We start from the raw sequence: 18,041 nt of genomic DNA, 5'->3' as shown, positions 1-18,041 counted from the left end.
CATGCAAGACCAAAATTCTAAGATATTCTTTGTGTTCAGGGAACACTATGAGGCAACGGAAAGAGAATTGGTTTTGGAGTCAAGAGATCCATGGTCAAATCCTCCACATGATACTTACCATGTGTATGACTTTGAGACTTAAACTTTCTCATTAGTTTCCTCATCTGTAAAATGAAAGGGTTAAGTGACCTCTGAGGTCTGTTCCAGCTATGGAGTCACGATCCTATCAGGCATCTGAGATCATACTTACAAGAGAGGCTCCAACCTCTTGATGGAGACAGAAAAGTCAAGATATGCTAGACAACAAGGGATGGAAAGAATTGAATTTTTTTAGAGATAAGAGCAATTCCCTGTTAGCTTTGTCCTTTCAAATATCTCCTAACTCCATTCAGAAGTGCTTTAAAGCACCTAGCTCTAAATTTTCCTGCTTAAGTGCTTTTACTTCCTTTTTTCAATTTTTTAAAGAGCTTGTTTATTCAAATACTCCAGAGGTTAAAATTCTGGAAATTTTTTTTTTATCTCAGACACTGTGTCTCCAACACTTCATGGTAGCTGACACAGCCTTAGATTTCATCTCTGCTTGCAGCCAATTTGCGTGATGTCATGGAAGAGGCTTTAAGATCTGAGACTTTATGATATTGTTCAGTAGCAGGCTGTCAATTTTCTCTATATTATCAAAGAACAGATGTAGTGAGTAACCACAGTTCCATCAAGATTACAGGACCATTTTGAGAAGTATCTAATTCTAATACATTTCTTAACAATCTAAAAATAACTTCAAAATATGCTTACGTATGCTATGCTTTTCATTGCATGAACTAGCATGACAACATATCTTTCTATCTTGAACAGCGGAAAGATTTCTAAAAAAAAAAATCAAAAAATCAATTTTATCACTTTAGAAACTGCACACTAATTCCAGTGACTTATGAGGCAATAGCAAATGATGAATTTCGAGGTGGTTCTACCCATTGTTTGCAAACTTAATTCTATGTCATTTTCCTTCCAACTAAAATGCACAAAAAAGTAGCACGTGTACACAAAAGATGCACATCTATAACTAGATCCCTAGGTCCATTTACATTTTCACTCATTTATATAAAGAAGCTACAGCATCAAATAAAAAATAACCTCATAGAAAATGATCTGTCAAGGCCAAATGCAAACACACAAAGCAATTGGAAGGATGTGATATATGTTAATTCATCACAGAGTCAAACCATGACCACAAAAAGCCACTTCTTTAGGGGAATGCACTTGTAACAATCCTAAAGAAAAGCTGTTCATTCCCTGTCTCAGCAAGTCTTCTAAGTAAAGAAAATATTTAGAGATGTTGAGAGGTAGTGATTAAAACAAGTCTGTTATTCCGAAGGACCACTGAACTTAACCACATTATTTTTAGTTACTAAGAAATTCTTGAGGAAACTTATTCATAAAAGAGCTTGAATTGATGCCAAAGAATTCAATCCAGCTTTGGGCTGGAAAGAAAAAGGAGAGGCCATCTAGCCCAGCCCCATTTTGAATCATGAACATCTTCAACAACAGACCTGACAAGCAGTCACCCAGATCCTACTTGAGATATCCATTGACAATAACTTCATTATCCTGTAGTAAACCCATTCAATTTTCAAAAAGATCACTCATTGTTCAGAAATTTTTCCTTATACTAAATAATATCTTATTCTTTGGAAGTTTTTTTTTAATTTTCTTTTTTATTGTGGACTTGATGAATTTCAACAAATAGGAACTTTTTAGTATACAAAGAAACAAAAAAGACTCATATATGAAATTATGACCTTCTATTGCATTGTTTGTTTTCAAGTGAAATGCCCTGCTTGTCTATGTCCCCTTCTGAACTTCCTTCTCTCATCTGAGTATTTTTAAATGTTTCACTGATGTTTCTTTCTTTATTTTTTTTCCACATCATTATCACTACCCACCTACTCTGACACCCAAACTCTAACAACCATCCAAATTTAAACCCTCCCTTTTAATAAGTAAGTTTAGTACAATAAAATAAATTTATACATTGGCCATGTCTGAAAATGTATGCATTATTGCGAACTTCTACCCAGCTGATGGGTACCTGCTTTGTTCACAATTCTTTGCTACAAAAAAAAAAAATTGTTGCTGTAAATATCTTTGTACCTATGCAGATCTTTTTCCTCTGTCTTTAATCTCTTTGTGGTATACTCCTATCATTACTATCACCAAGCTGAGCAGTAAATACCATTTAGCGACTTATTGGCATAGTTCCAAATTCCTTTCCATTGGTTGGACCATTTCACAGTAATATTAACAATGTATTAGTTTAACTGCCCTTCCATAGTCTCTCCAACATTTGCCATTTTCTTTTTTTTTGTTATCTTTGCCTACCTATAATTTCTACCTATTGAACCTGTTTGCTTTCTAGAACCAAACAAATATACTCCCTATTCTACATAAAAAACCTTCAAATATTTGAAGTCAGCTCTCATTATCTGTATTGATCTTCTATGTTCCAGGTTAAACATCACCAGTTATTTCAACTAATGTTTGTATGTCATGGTTTCAAATTCCCTCCCCCACCTGGTTGTCCCCCTCTAGACACATTCCACCTTTATAAAATGTGGTACACAGAAATCAATGGGATATACCCATACATATATGTATGTGTATATATATGTATATGTATATATATATATGTATGTACATAAATACACACATACATATATACTAAATATGTTCTCATCAGAATAGAGTTTAGACTTGCAGGGATAGGAAACCTGCGGCCTCAAGGCTACATGTGGCCTTCTAGGTCCTCGGGTGTGGCCTTTGGACTGAGTCCAAATTTTATGGAACAAATCCTTTTATTAAGGGGATTTGTTCTGTGAAGTTTGGATTCAGTCAATGGGCTGCACTTGAGGACCTAGAGGGCCACATGCGGCCTTGAAGTTGCAGGTTCCCCATCCCTGGTAAAGGAACTATCACTTCCATCATTTTAGACGGTATGATCTCTTTGTTGTTGTTGTTGTTAAGTCATTTTTCAGTCAGGACCAACTCTCTGTGACATCATTTGGGGCTTTCTTGTCAGAGATACTGAAGGGGTTTGCCATTTCCTTCTCCAGCTCATTTTACAGATGAGGAAGCTGAGGCAAACAGGGTTAAGTGACTTGCCCAGGGTCACACAGCTACTAAGTGTCTAAGGCCGGATTTGAACTCAGGAAGATCAGTCTTCCTGACTCCAAGTCCAGCATTCTATGCATTGCATCATCTAGTTGCCCTTTCTTATGTTAGGTATGCTAACTAAAAAGAAAAAGCCTATGCATTCTGTACTACACTTCTATTATTATAACCATGGTGATTCACAACCTAGAAGTTGGTTTTATTTCCTATGTTTAGATTAATATTATCTAACTAATAACTAATCTTTGATTAGTGATAGTTAGCACTTACCCACTACCATTGGTGGCATCAGTATGTTATGGTGATGTTGATAACATTATATCCTTCTCATTTAAGAACTTTAAAAAGATAAACATAAGAGGGAAGGAAAGAGAAAGGAAATTTTATCTTCTTTATCTTGAAATTGTTTTAAAGTCCATTCCTAAACTCTCCCTCTTTTTTTTTACAGAGGTAGAGATCTATGGGGATGTAACACTGCATGTAATGTCACACTTTTTTTTTTCATGTGTTAGTTGGTTTTGTTAAACTGGGCTTTTCCCCCCTTTTTTATTCTTTGTTATAAAGGATTGTACTCTGAGAGGTGAGGAGATAAATTAGGAAATGTAGGTAATACAAAAGAGCAGTTATCAATAAAATTATTTTTAAAACCCTTGCATATCAAGTTCATTAAAGAGAGAAATTAAATGACCTAATTGCAGAGTATATTCTCATTAGAGTGGTTCTGAGAATTGTTCCAAATGATATATTCAGTCAGACCCACTAATTGGTCCATCAACAGAGTAGCACAGCTTGGAATCAGTCTGAATGTGTCAAATGTGCTAATGCTAGTAAATGCAGATTAGAAGTCATCAACCTTTCAGAAGTGGAGTAACACTCTGTTGATCCCTGTGCTTGGGAGGTAAAGGTAGTATTGAAGATGGAATCCAGGAGGGAGAAACAGAATGCTGGAGCCACATCCCTAAGCCCAAACTTTTAAAACCTCTCTATTCCAAACATTGTACCAAATAATGACTCACTAGGGTTAATTTTTTCAATGCATATACTTCCAAAAGAGTTAAGCCTATCTGTTATTCACACCTTTCTTTCAAAATGCACATTCTTTTAAAATCAATATACCTCCTGGAAGAGTTAACTCTATCTTTATCCATAACTTTAATGCTAATTATTTAAATCCTTTAATCAGATTACTTTCCTCCCAAAATAAAGCAAAATTTCTTAACCAATAGAGTTGACTGAAAATGAAATGGACTGCCTCTAACATAAGTGAGTTCTCCATCATTAGTCTTCAAGAAGAGACAGGATACTCACCTGGAGGAGATTTTGTAGCAGGGAATCTTGTTCAGCTACATATTGGACTACATGAACTATGAAGTACCTTTCAACTCTGAGATTCTTTAATTTTGTATGTCCATAATTGGGAGGGGGGAATTATAAAACTTAGGCACAATTATTCTACTGATATTCATTGCACATGATACAATAATATTGTATAGTCAGATCATTAGTCTCCAAAGGGAGGGCCAGGACCTCAAGAGAGTGTGTGATCTGATCCTAAGGGATGTGCATCAACCATTCAGACAGTGGAAACAGGATCCCACCCTACACTTGCTGTAATAACCAACTGTGGAACTTGTCTTCAATGTGATCATATCTTCCCTTATATCCCCAAATCCTCCCACTCCGCTTTGTCCTGGGTGGCACAAGCTCCCAACCTCAACCCTTCTACACATTGCTATTGGTCTCTAACAGCAGCTACTTGTGATAGTTGTGCAAATGTCATTGGGAAAATTCTGCCTCTCCCTTCCAGAAATGCCTGCCCCCAAAGACAGGCCCCAGAGATAGGTGCTCCAGGGAGGACAGGCTCTGGGCTTGCACACAGTGATTAGTGAGAAAGATTTTCATTTTCATTTCACCACCTATTCACCTTTTCATTTTCTTTTGCCACCTATTCAATATGGTGGGACAGAGGAAGTCACATAGGATGAGCTGGCTTGGATAGATTGTGATCTGGATCAAAGATATAATGACATCATTTTCCCTCAAGCCCGCCCATTTTCAGGAATTCCCTGTTATTGCTGAGGACATCCCCATCCATCCAGTTACCTAGGCTCTCCCAACCTCAATGTCATTTTCTACCCTTTACTTTACTTCACACACAACCCCATCCATCTAACCAATCAGTTGCCAAATCTTGGTTCTGCTTCCATGTCTTTGGTATCTGTCTCTTCTCTGTTCACATGGTCTTCATCCTAGTCCAGGCCCTTATCATATCTTGCTTGGACTTTTGCAATAACCTCCCAATTGGTATTCCTGCCTCAAGCCTTTTCCCTATTTCAAAGCTGTGTCAAAATGATCTCCCTAAAGCACACATCTGAACATGTCACTCCTTACTCAGTAAACTCTATTAGCTAAAAAAAACATAAATATATTGGGAGTGCATGCTCAAAAAAAAATTTAATAATAGGGCTACACAATCAAAAAACTTTAGAGATCACTGAAATAGAAGACAGAACAGAATCAAAATGGAGCAAATTTTTAAAATTTGGTAATATTATATATATATTACATATAAAAAAGTATGAATTGAGCATAACCCTGTAAATTGAGCATAACAGTATTGAAAACAGAAATGAAGTGATTTTACTTGTTTTCTATCCTTTGACTGCCCCAAGAATCTTTAATAGCCGCACATCAACCCTCCCTCTTCTTTTCTTAACCTTTGTTATATAGTTTTTCCCACCTCCCTTTTCTTAACTAGCACCAACTTCATCTGAAAACTGAAAAATTTTCCTCTGGACCTCCAAATGTTTTCTTCTTTTCTGATGAGTCTAATTATTCCTTAAGAGAGAGATGAAATGTAGTATCATCAAATCAAAAATGACTTTGGAGTCAGAAGATCTCCTTTCAAATTCCAGCTCTATTACCTACCACTCATGTGACCATGGGTAGTGTGTTTAATGTCTGAAGTAAGGCCACAGGTAAGCCACTGATATTATATATCTTAATATCTAATATCCATATATATCTTATTACTAATCCGCTTAATATGCATTAAAACTCTGGAATCAGTTTCTTCATCTGAAAAATGATAGAATGAGATGAGATGGACTCTGATGGTTCACCAAGCTCTATATCTATCCTCCAACAAATTATGCAGTCCTTCACTTGGAAAACTTTAAGAAAAGGACAAATAGAGGTGCCTTTCATTGCTCTAACTCCATGGAGCACAGCTAGAAGTAAATAGGGCAGAGTGGTCAGGGTTTTGTTCTAAGGAGGAAGATTTATAGGGCACCAAAAATACTTCCTAAGACATGCTTCTTCCTTTTTTTGGGTCTATGTTCTAGGTTATGGGTGGGGAACTTGTGGTCTCAAGGCTACATGTGGCCCTCTACATCCCCCAGTGTAGCCCTTTGACTGAATCCAACCTTGGCCTTAAGGCCGCAGGCTCCCCAATCTAGGCCAAGACTGACTCAGATCAGTCAAGTGGTTAAAAGTGAGACTGGAAGAAAATGATACAATCATAGACCATCTAACTTTTAGTAGAAGGAGGTTTACTTAACAATGACATGAAAAGATATTCAACAAGGATATATCAGTGGCTCAGTTGAACAAATCTGCCCTTTGCCTTTGCATTTGCCATAACGGCATGTGTCAAACCTGAAGAAGCCCTGACTCCCCTTTATGCACTAGGCTGTTCTATTTATATCACCTAGAAACCATGTCAACAATTTAAGGCTTAGTCCCCTGCAATTAAGTCTCAAGTATGTTATAATTGTTTTTTAGGAAAAAAACTAGCCAAAAAACTCCACTATGTGGAGTAGATGTTGTGCCTACCCTACTTTATGATAACAACAATAGAGATAGCCTTATCCCAGGGCAGTTTTCCTCCCTTTCAACAGCTTAGATGTTTTATGGAATCCCAGGATATGCTTCCTCCCTAAATACAGAGACCACACCCTAGGTAAAGCTACTCTGTCCACATCATCATGAATTTCCCCACATGCAAAAATCCTAGTTTCAGCTCTGTTTGGAGCTGGGTAGTGAGGTAGTTAAAGTGGAACCAATATCCAATAAGTAAGCAACAGATGGTTCATCATTTCTTTTTTCCATCACTCTACATAATTCTCTTTTCTCTTTTTAGTGGAGAAATAGGGGAGAAAAGCAGGGAGAAAAAATAACTCAGACCGTTTGAGCAGGAAGGAACCTCAAAAATCATGTAGAATAAACCTCTTACTATGCAGATGAGTAAACTAAAACTTACTGGTAGTTTTAGGGTTGAATTTGTCCTTTTTCTGAGAGTGGCTATTAGTATCAGATATTAGTGAAGTTTCTAAGTAATCAAGATTCTGTTGGACAAATGAAAAGTCCTACACTCCTCTGGATTTGGGTACATACATACTTTTAAACTTCCTGTGTGTATTTTGTGAACATGGTCCAAAAACAACATGATAATAACAAATGATGGTGTGTCATTCATATGATACGATGACATGATTATGTTCTAGAGAGTCCTACAATTGCATAATATATTTTCTGCTTGTATATTTGCCTCTCTTTCCCTCCCTTCCTCTCCCTAAAATTAAACTTCCCAGGATTTCTTCTCTGAAGTGCCTCATAGTGGGATTTGCTCATCAAGATTTTGTGAATTTCCACTGTAGTCAACTACTGCATATTTAGTGAATGGGTTTCCTCGATGAGGATTACTCCTCTTGATATTCAAAATAATAATTAAGCTGATTCCCTCTTTCTACATTAATTATCTCTGAATTCTTATCTAGCTGATCATACTGTGATTTTAATTCTTACAATTGAAGAGAATGAACAGATCCATTAGCGATGAATTTTAAAGTCAACATATAAACTTAGATTTTTCATTCCATTTCCTTTTAAAAATTCATTATAGAATTAAAACCAATAAACAAATCTTTGCATTAATACTGTAATGAGTCTGAAGCCTTATTGATATGAGCAGTCCCTCTAAAGATACAGATAACAGTCAACCCATGTCTATTCATCCTGTCTAACTCTTGCCCATATCATCTCAGAAATCTTACACAGAGAATCCACCAAACATACTGGGAACTTTCTTCTAAATTCCATGGCATTTCAAGAATATTGGTGGTACAATGTGGGATGTCTATTGGTTGTCCCTTTGTTCTTACTATATTTCTATTCCATCTCCTTTTCCAGTCATACATTTTTGATGATATGTTATATAGTTTTCTGTAATGTTTTTCAGTTTACTCAAACCCACCACACACCTAGTCATTGCCCTTTGACTGACCCTCAATTTTAGTGCTTATAAAGACTGTGGTTTTCCATGACTCAGAGCTATATACCATCACTGGAACTATCTTGTGCAGAGCTCATATGAGTTTTTCCAAAAGAGAAGTTGCTTCATTGTCCATACTAGGCAATCACATTCCTTTGTCTTTCATTTTTTTCTACTTACAGTTCAAAATCTATCATCCTGTGAGAATTTGAAATCCTATCCTACTTCTGACCTTGAAGCCAGGAAGACCTGATTTCAAGCCCTTACTCTGACACATAGTAGCTGTGATTCGATCTCTCAGTGCCCTGGACAACTCTCTAAGTTACACAGTAGTCAGGGTTAATGAATGGAAAGAGCACTATCTCTGGAATCAGAAGATACAGGTATGTGCAAATCCTATCCTTGATCATCACCACCTGTGTGACTTTCCACAAGTCACTTATCCCCTGGGTCTCAGTTTCCTCATCTTCAAAATGCATGGGTTGACCTAGATTCTTGTAAAGTCCCTTCCAACTCAACATCTATGCTCCTGTGATGCTATGTGAGCCACCATGGAAGCCCTATTTGAATGTTAAATGGAGAATGGGAGTAACTCTAGGTTCTAGAAAGCTGTATCAGCAGAAGGCAAGCTGAGGCAGATCCTCCCATTCTGGAAAGGCTTTTTGTACTGACCCAGCAAATGACTACAAAGTGTTTATCATCTAAATACAAGCCTAGCTAGGTGATGAGATACTAGATGGTAGGCCACTATGTGATGGGGGTGGAAGGATCACTGCAACTCATGGAGAGCATCTACCAAAGCATAGAATGACTTTCATCTACTTCAATGGAATAAATATGGTCAGGAGTTTTTAAAAGTTCTAAGTATTATACATCATAAATATTATATATTGGACCTGACTCCCATATATATACACATTTACATACATATGTGTGTGTGTGTGTGTGTGTGTGTGTGTGTGTGTGTGTGTAGGTGGGTGTAATTTACATTTGCCTTAGTTCCAGGGTCATTGTTTAACATAAACTCCTAAGTAAATTTTTGCCAATTAGTTTGCATTCGCAGAAAAGACATACAAGATCAGTCTAAAAAAATTCATGTATGATACCACAACTGGGAAGAATTCATTCAAAGTACTGTTTTTTTCTTTATTTTACACAAGAAACAGCAGTTACACAAGAAACTAGGTACTGCCTTCCTTTTTTAAGGAAAGGGAGTATATGTATTTCAAGAAAAAAACTCTAATTGAGAAAACTTGTGAACAGACTTTCCACAGCAATCTGTTTTGTTTTGTTTTTTTAATGAGTGAATTCTAATTTCCATCACTCTACTAGAACAGCTTTTTTATTAATGATCTCCTTATCATAAAACACAATTGCCTCTTCTTTGGTCTCATCCTTATTGGCCCATTTGAATCATTTGACACGATGGACTATTTCCTGCTTCATGTTGTCTTCTCCCTTGAGTATCTTTGACTCTATATTATTAAAGGTCTCTTACTTCTTTACCCACTCCTACTCTGACTTTTTTTCGCTCCTAATTTTAAACATGATGAACTCAAATGTTCTGTCCTAGGTGTTCTTTTCTCTCTCAATTTTCTTAGTGATCTCATCCACTCTGGTGAATCTGATTAGCATATTTATACAAATGACTTCTGATCTATACTTCTAATTCCAATCTTTCCTCTGAACTCCATGGTGTTAATAGTTCTAATTGACTGCTGGATGATTCCACATAGATGTGCCCCTAGCACATCAAACTCAATGTACCCCAAATTGAATTTATGATCTCCCCTGCAAAACCAGTTTTTCCTCCTCACTCCTCAATTTCTGTTAATATTCACATTATCATCCTAACCACCCAAACTTATACCTCAATTGTCTTTGCCTCTTTTCTCTCCTTCACTCTGCAAGGCAAATTAATTACAAAATTCTTGTTGATTCTATCTCCACAATATCTCTGTCACCTCCTTTCCATTGTGACAAACCTCATTTTTTCTTGCCTCGGCTATGATAACCATCTTTCTGCTTCCAGGTTTTCCTCTCCTTCCAATTTATCTTTTGTACACCTGCCTAAATAATTCAACCTCTCTGATTGTGTTGCAACTCTACTAAAAATGCTTTCAATGCCTCCCAGTGTCTACTAAATACAGTATAAACTCATGATTGCAGTATTTCAGGCCTTTTTGAATCTCATTCAAACCTGTGATTCTAACCTTATCTAATGTATTCCTCACTCTATCTCCCACATTCTTATCTTTACCTCTATTGTGCCTTCTTTACAACAGTCCTCATAACTAGAAGAGAATCCCCATATTCTTTCCATCTTTTCAAGCTCTTTCTTTCATTAAAGGCTCAATTCAGTTGCTACATTCTCTGTGAAGACTTTCCTGTATACCCTCTATCCCTATCATATCACTATCGTATCCTTTATCATAGCATTTTGCCTAGACCTCCCCTTGGCAAGATCATTATCCTCTGTATCATAATTATTTCCATTTCGGGTGACTTCAATTTGAATGAGGGTATATGAGAGAAGAGCAAATATATATATAATATATAGGAATATATATATAGGTTCAGGATTAATAGAAGGGCAAAAGAAGACTAGACTGCCTTTAAAAAATTATGCAGCACTTTTGATGATCCCAAACTGCTACCTGATCCAAAAATATATTTATCTACATGGATTTGCTTAGAATATGTATTTGCTTCTGGGGATGTTATGAGATTGTGAGTCATTAAACACTATGATCTCCAGAAAATCAAAGTTTCAGGTGACCCAAGAGACAATGTAGACATGGGTGGTGAGCACCTCAGTTTCAACACATTAGTGATAATGATGTGCACCTAAGAAAAGGCAAAAAAATATGAAATCAAGAAAAGATATAAGAAAAGAAAAAGTACCTGTCATGTAGCAAGAGCAGATGATAATAATAGATGGACAGCTTGAGGGCTGCATTGATATTGCAAGGAATATAAAAAAACCTAGAGGAATGTCTCCAGAACATTGGATAGCTCCCCTATGGAGGATTTACAGGAGGAATCTCACAAGATTTGCACTGTTGGAAAAAGGGCCTACGCAGAGAACACAGATCCATTGTATTACAGAAGCAAGTCATTACTTTCTATTAGATTGTAAACTCCTTGAAAGCAAAGTCAATATTGTTAGCTAATTTTCTGACCTAAGGAGCTCAGCACTGTGCCTTATCAAACGATAGGCACTTAATAAGTCTTCACTGACTCAAACTGAAGTGAATTGAATTATATTAAATTCTTAATTATAGTGAACTGGTCTAATCTGTTTCCTTAGCCTTCAGTTTCTTTTATCTGCTATGGATCTTTGTTCAGCATGATGAGAAATTACAAACCAAGTATGACTATAAGTAATGGGCCTGGTTTCAGAAACCATGTCTGAAAATATATCAATCCATCAATAAGTGTTTATTAAGCCCCTCCCATTGGTGTTAAGGTTACAAAAATAAGTGGAATAATCTCTACATGAAAAGAACTTAAAATCTATCAGGAGAAATAAGAAGGTCGTACATAAGTATAGACAAAATAAATATGAAGATAATAAATATATTCATAAGAATAGGTGGCACAGTGGGTAGAATGCTGGGCCTGAAGCCAGGAGAATTTCTCTTCTTGAATTCAAATTCAGCCTCAGGCACTTACTAGCTATGTGACCTTCGGCAAGTCACTTAACCTTGTTTGACTTAGTTTCTTCATCCATAAAATGAACTGGAAAAGGACATGGCAAACCAGTATCTTTGCCAAGAAAACAACAAATGAGGTCATGAAGAGTTGGACATCACTGAAATGACACATAAGAATAAACATACATACAAAAGAAGAAGAATAGATAATAATAAAGAATAAGAATAAGTACAAATATCATGGTCATTAAATACCTGACAGTTTGAGAGGAGAGATATTAGCAATAGATAGAGTTTTATTACATTAGAATTATACTTTATATCTATCTCTTCATATCCTCTACTATATAATGACACTGGCTTCTTTGATGTTTATCCCACAAGGAACTCCATTTCCCAAGCTGGTCATTTCGTTGCCTGTCCTCCATGTCTGAAATTTCTTGGCTTCCTTCAAGTCTCAACTAAAATCTTCTGTAAGAATCCTTTCCCATCCTTCCTTCTGGAGTCTACTGATGACAACTGATACAGAGAGGCAAATGTTAAATTTCAGTTGGAGCATTTACACCCTAGAAATCAGGAAATACTACAGATCAGGGCTTTGTTTATTGTTTTGTTTATTGTCTCCAGGGGCGGGAAACCTGTGGCCTCAAGGCCACGTGTGGTCTTCTAGGTCCTTGGGTGTGGTCTTTCGACTGAATCCAAATTTTACAGAACAAATCCTTTTATTACAGGGATTTGTTCTGTGAAGTTTGGATTCAGTCAAAGGACTGCCCTTGAGGACCTAGAGGGCCACATGTGGCTTCAAGGCCACAGGCTCCCCATCCCTGGTCTAGATGTTAAAAAGTGATGAAGAAGCTTATAATAATGCAGACCAAAGTTAAAAGTGAGTGAATGGACTTTTTTTTCCAGAGAATAAGTTATTAAACATTTACCAGCACATCATTGTTTTAGTGCCTTACCCCCTCTGATTTATCCAAATAATATATCTTTTTGTACATATTTTTTGTATGTTGCCTCCCCATTAGACCGTGAACTGCAAGAGCCAGCATTGTTTCTCTCTTTCTTTGTATCTCCAATGCTGAACATGGTTCCAGGCACATAGTAAGTGCTTTGTTGACTAACTTACAATATACAATCATAGCTGATACAGTAGGTAAAGTGGGGGATGTAGAGTCAGGAAGATCTAATTTTGAATCCTGCCTCGAATACTTACTATCTTTGTGACTATGGACAAATCATTTAACCTTTCTGGGTCTCAGTTTCCTCAGCTGTAAATTGGAGATAATGATAACATCTACCTCTTGTGGTTGTTGTGAAGGCAAAATGAGTTAACATACATAAAGCAAGCCTTAATTTCAAGCCTTAAAGTACTATGTAAGTGTTGTTGTTGTTATCATTATTTTCCATTAGTTATAGGCATTATGAGAGGTAGGCAGGCATAGTGTATGGAGAACTGGCCTTAAAAATATTAAGTCCTGCCTCTGAAACATACTGGCTATATGACTCTGGGCAAATCACTTAAAATCTCTGTGCCTCCAGTGACTCATTTAGACTTTAAGTTGCAGAGAATGTCCCAACCTACACTGGTAGAAAGCATTTCCATACCAGATAGTTGGCTAAACCATTGAAATCACAGATCCAGTCCCCACTCCTATTATCTATAGAAAGATATTTTTACTCACCTTCTTTTGTGCATAATTTGCCATCAAATTCAGCAGAATTGATGTGATGCCTCTTTTGAGAATATTTTTGATATGATAATATTTTGTTGTTCAAAGGTTCAAAATATATTATTTCCTTGTAGGGCATAAAATCTGATTTCTGCTTCAGATGACCTTAGAAATCAACCTAATTTGCAATTGTCAACAATTGTTTTGAATATATGTGCTTCCTTCTCACCTTTTGAATTGGTGTTAATGATGTAGCTGCATTAGAATTATAATATTAATTAAAATGTCCTTTGAGTGGCTCATACTCTGAGAGAAGGAATCCTTTACATCTACTGAAGAGGTAATTAGAGCTCACTGGGTAACCACTCCAGAGTTCATGGGTGTATGGATTGATCTAAGCCCAGAGATGCTCTGTGCCCACTCTCATGTGCACTTCAGTCATCCCTCTAACTGGTACCCTCTGGCCTATAATCAGTGGTCTGCACACATTTATTATATCCAGTACTGGAGGTTAATGAGAAAAAGTGATGACAGAGGATAGAAGATACTGAGTATCACAGTGACATGATCTCTGGCTGGAGATGCTTGAGGGAGATGCTGAGGGAGGCCCTGTAAGAACATGGCACAGTCTCCTATGAGTGGGCTATAGCAGTCAGGGGATCCAAACCAATTCCCCTAATTATCATAGGGGAAACCCTGACATGTGTGGGGGCACCCCTAATCTGAAAAAATTTAATATCCATAAAATTTGGTCAGGCCCTAATGCTGACTGCAGTTTCTACCTCATATCCTATCTTTTCTCTAGGAAGCATGAGGTAGACTCAAAACTAAGGATTTCATGATCAAGAAAGCAAGCAACTACTTACCAACTGTGTGACCCTGAGCAAGTCACTTAGGCCCAAATACCTCACCAAAAAAGAAAGGAAGAAAGCAACAAGCATTTATTAAGCACTTATTGTATGACAAGCATTGAACTCATTTCTCAGGATAAAAGATAAAAATGAAACAGTCCCCAATCTCAAGGCTTCCTGGGGAAGGCAACAGGTACAAATGTAAGAAAATTCAAAATGAAAACAAAATGGTGGGAGTATAGCTTGAGACAATTAGGAAAACTTTTGTGTAGAAGGTGGTGCGTGAGCTGAGTCTGAAAAGAAATAAGAAATTGTGCAAGGCATAGGTGAGAAGGGAGAACATTCCAAACATGGGGCCTGGAAAGCTATGGGAGATAAAGTGGTATGTGTGAGGAATGGCAAAAAGACCAGTTACCCCCTCCTCCACCTTGCAATATACATACCTCGTGAGTTGGGTAAAGAAATATCTGTGGATCTTGTGGGCTACATAGGTCAAGAATGGACATAGTGTCCCAGCTGCATATAGTTAAAATAGGCCCTGGGAATGGAAGCAGTGTCTCAGTCTCTAAAGAGTACATCCATAGCTTTTCTATTTCCATTAGTCCCAAAGCCCCAGATGCAGAGGTCTCCGTGTTGACAGATCAGACAAAGACTTTCTCTGGTAGGCCCTCTCTGTATATCTTTTGAGTTAGGCATGACAGTGCTTCTTAAACTGTGAGTCACAACCCCATATAGGGTTGCAAAAAATACTGGCGACAGTAAAAGGTATCTGAACGTGCAATGGCCAAAATTCAATTAAAAAATCAAACATATAATGAATCTGACGTGTTTCTGACAGTGTTTGCCCATGTTGCATCATGCAACTTCACTGAAGCCTTGGTTCTGAACATACAGCATGCACACTTTGTACTGTACATGTCCTCTGGCCTTGCAATACCAACAAACATTGCTATAAAAGGGGTCACAAGTGGAAAAAGTTTAAGAAGTCCTGCATCATGACACTCTGGTCTAGAAAGTCTTTTATTTCAGAAATGCAACTAATGATAATATTAATAGCTAACATTTACATAGCACTTACTATGTACCAGACCTGCACTAAGCACTTTACAATAATTACCTTGTTTGATCCTTACAACAACCTTGGGAGGTAAGTACTATTATAATCCCCATTTTACAGATGAAAGAACTAAGGCAAACAGATATTAATTGACTTACCCAGGGTCACACAGCTAGTAAGTCTCTGAGGCCATATTTTAATTCAGGTCTTCCCAACTCCAGGCCTGGCACTCTGTCCACTGTGTCACCTAGTTGGATAACTCTGCCTTTTACAGCAGCATCAAGCCTCTGATGAAAGTGGAGCAGGTTTGGGGGCAGAGCCAAGATGGCAGAATGAAAGCAGTGACTTGCTTGAGGTCTCCCCTAAACCCCTCCAAATACCTGTAAAAAAAATGGCTCTAAACAAATTCTAAAGCAGCAGAACCCACAAAAAGACAGAGGGAAACAAATTATCAGTCCAAGACAACCTGGATGGTTGATCAGAAAGGTATATCACGCTGGGCAGGGAGAGGAGCGCAGTGTGGCATGGGTGCACAGGCCACAGCGACCCTAGAGCAGGCTTCAGAAGACTGAATTGCAGGCAGCTGTGGTGGTTTCCAGACTTCTCAACCCATGAAAGCAAAAGACAACTTAGAAGGTCAGTGGAAAAAGTCTGTGATTGCAGTGAGAGGGAAAAGCTAGGTCTCAGCCACCCCTGGGACAGCAACTGTCTCCTGAGCTTCTGGCCCACAGACTGAGGGGGAATTGAATGACTGATCAGAGGGGAATTGCAGGGATCTCTTTGCCAGTGCTGAGGCAGGAATCTCTTGCTGTGTCCATGCTTGGATCTGGGTCACAGTTCTGAGGGGCAGTCCTGGGGTGAGGACGAGCGCTCGCGTGGTGGAGCTTGTTGTGGTGGTGGAGAGGAAACACCTCGCCCCTTATCATACTACCTTGGAAGAACTGAAAATTTACAGGTCCCTAGAAGTGTCTCTGAAAACAGCTGTATAAATCCCCAAAGCATGGGACAGTACATTCCCTACATTGGAAGCAGACTCTTACCTTAACAAGGAGTTTAAAACTCAAGTAATTGGCCGGGATCATGAGTAAGCAATGCAAAAAGAGTCAGACTATATTATCTTACTTTGGTGACAAAGAAGATCAAAACATACAACCAGAAGAAGACAACAAAGTCAAAGCTCCTACATCCAAAGCCTCCAAGAAAAATATGAATCAGTCCCAGGCCTTGGAAGAGCTCAAAAGGGATTTTGAGAAGCAAGTAAGAGAAGTAGAGGAAAAACTGAGAGTGATGCAAGAAAATCATGAAAAACAAGTCAACAGCTTGCTAAAGGAGACCCAAAAAATACTGAAGAAAATAACACCTTAAAAAAATAGCCAACCCAAATGGCAAAAGAGGTCCAAAAAGCCAATGAGGAGAAGAATGCCCTAAAAAGCAAAATTGGCCAAATGGAAGAGGAAGTCCAAAAGATTACTGAAGAAAATACTTCCTTAAAAATTAGAATAGAGCAATTGGAAGCTAGTGACTTTATGAGAAATCAAGACACTGTAAAACAAATCCAAAAGAATGAAAAATTAGAAAACAATGTGAAATATCTCATTGGAAAAACAACTGACCTGGAAAACAGATCCAGGAGAGAGAATTTAAAAATTATTGGACTATCTGAAAGCCATGATCAAAAAAAGAGCCTAGACATCATCTTTCAAGAAATTATCGAGGATCACTGCCCTGATATTTTAGAACCAGAGGGCAAAATAGAAATGGAAAGAATCCACCGAACTCCTCCTGAAAGAGATCCCCAGAGGAAAACTCCTAAGAATATTGTAGCCAAATTCCAGAGCTCTCAGGTCAAGGAGAAAATATTACAAGCAGCCAGAAAGAAACAATTCAAGCATTGTGGAAACACAATCAGGATAACACAAGATTTAGCAGTTTCTACATTAAGGGACCACAGGGCATGGAATATAAAATTCCAGAGGGCAAAGCAGATAGGACTACAACCAAGAATCACCTACCCAGCAAAACTGAGTATAATCCTTCAGGGGAAAAAATGGTCATTCAGTGAAATAGAGGACTTTCAGACATTCTTGATGAAAAGACCAGAGCTGAATAAAAAATTTGATTTTCAAATACAAGACTCAAGTGGAACATGAAGAGGTAAACAGGAAAGAGAAATCATAAGAGACTTATTAAGGCTGAACTGTTGACATTCCTGCATAGAAAGATGATATTTGTAACTCATAAGACCTTTGTCAGTGTTAGGGTAGTTGGAGGGAAAAAATTATATGTATGTATATAGATAGATAGATAGATAGATAGATAGATAGATAGATAGATAGATAGATAGATAGATAGATAGATAAGATAGATAGA

Source organism: Vombatus ursinus, unplaced genomic scaffold, assembly GCF_900497805.2.
Source record: "Vombatus ursinus unplaced genomic scaffold, bare-nosed wombat genome assembly UNPS02014839.1, whole genome shotgun sequence".
NCBI classification, from domain to species: domain Eukaryota; kingdom Metazoa; phylum Chordata; class Mammalia; order Diprotodontia; family Vombatidae; genus Vombatus; species Vombatus ursinus.
Note: the sequence above shows the minus strand (reverse complement) of the source record.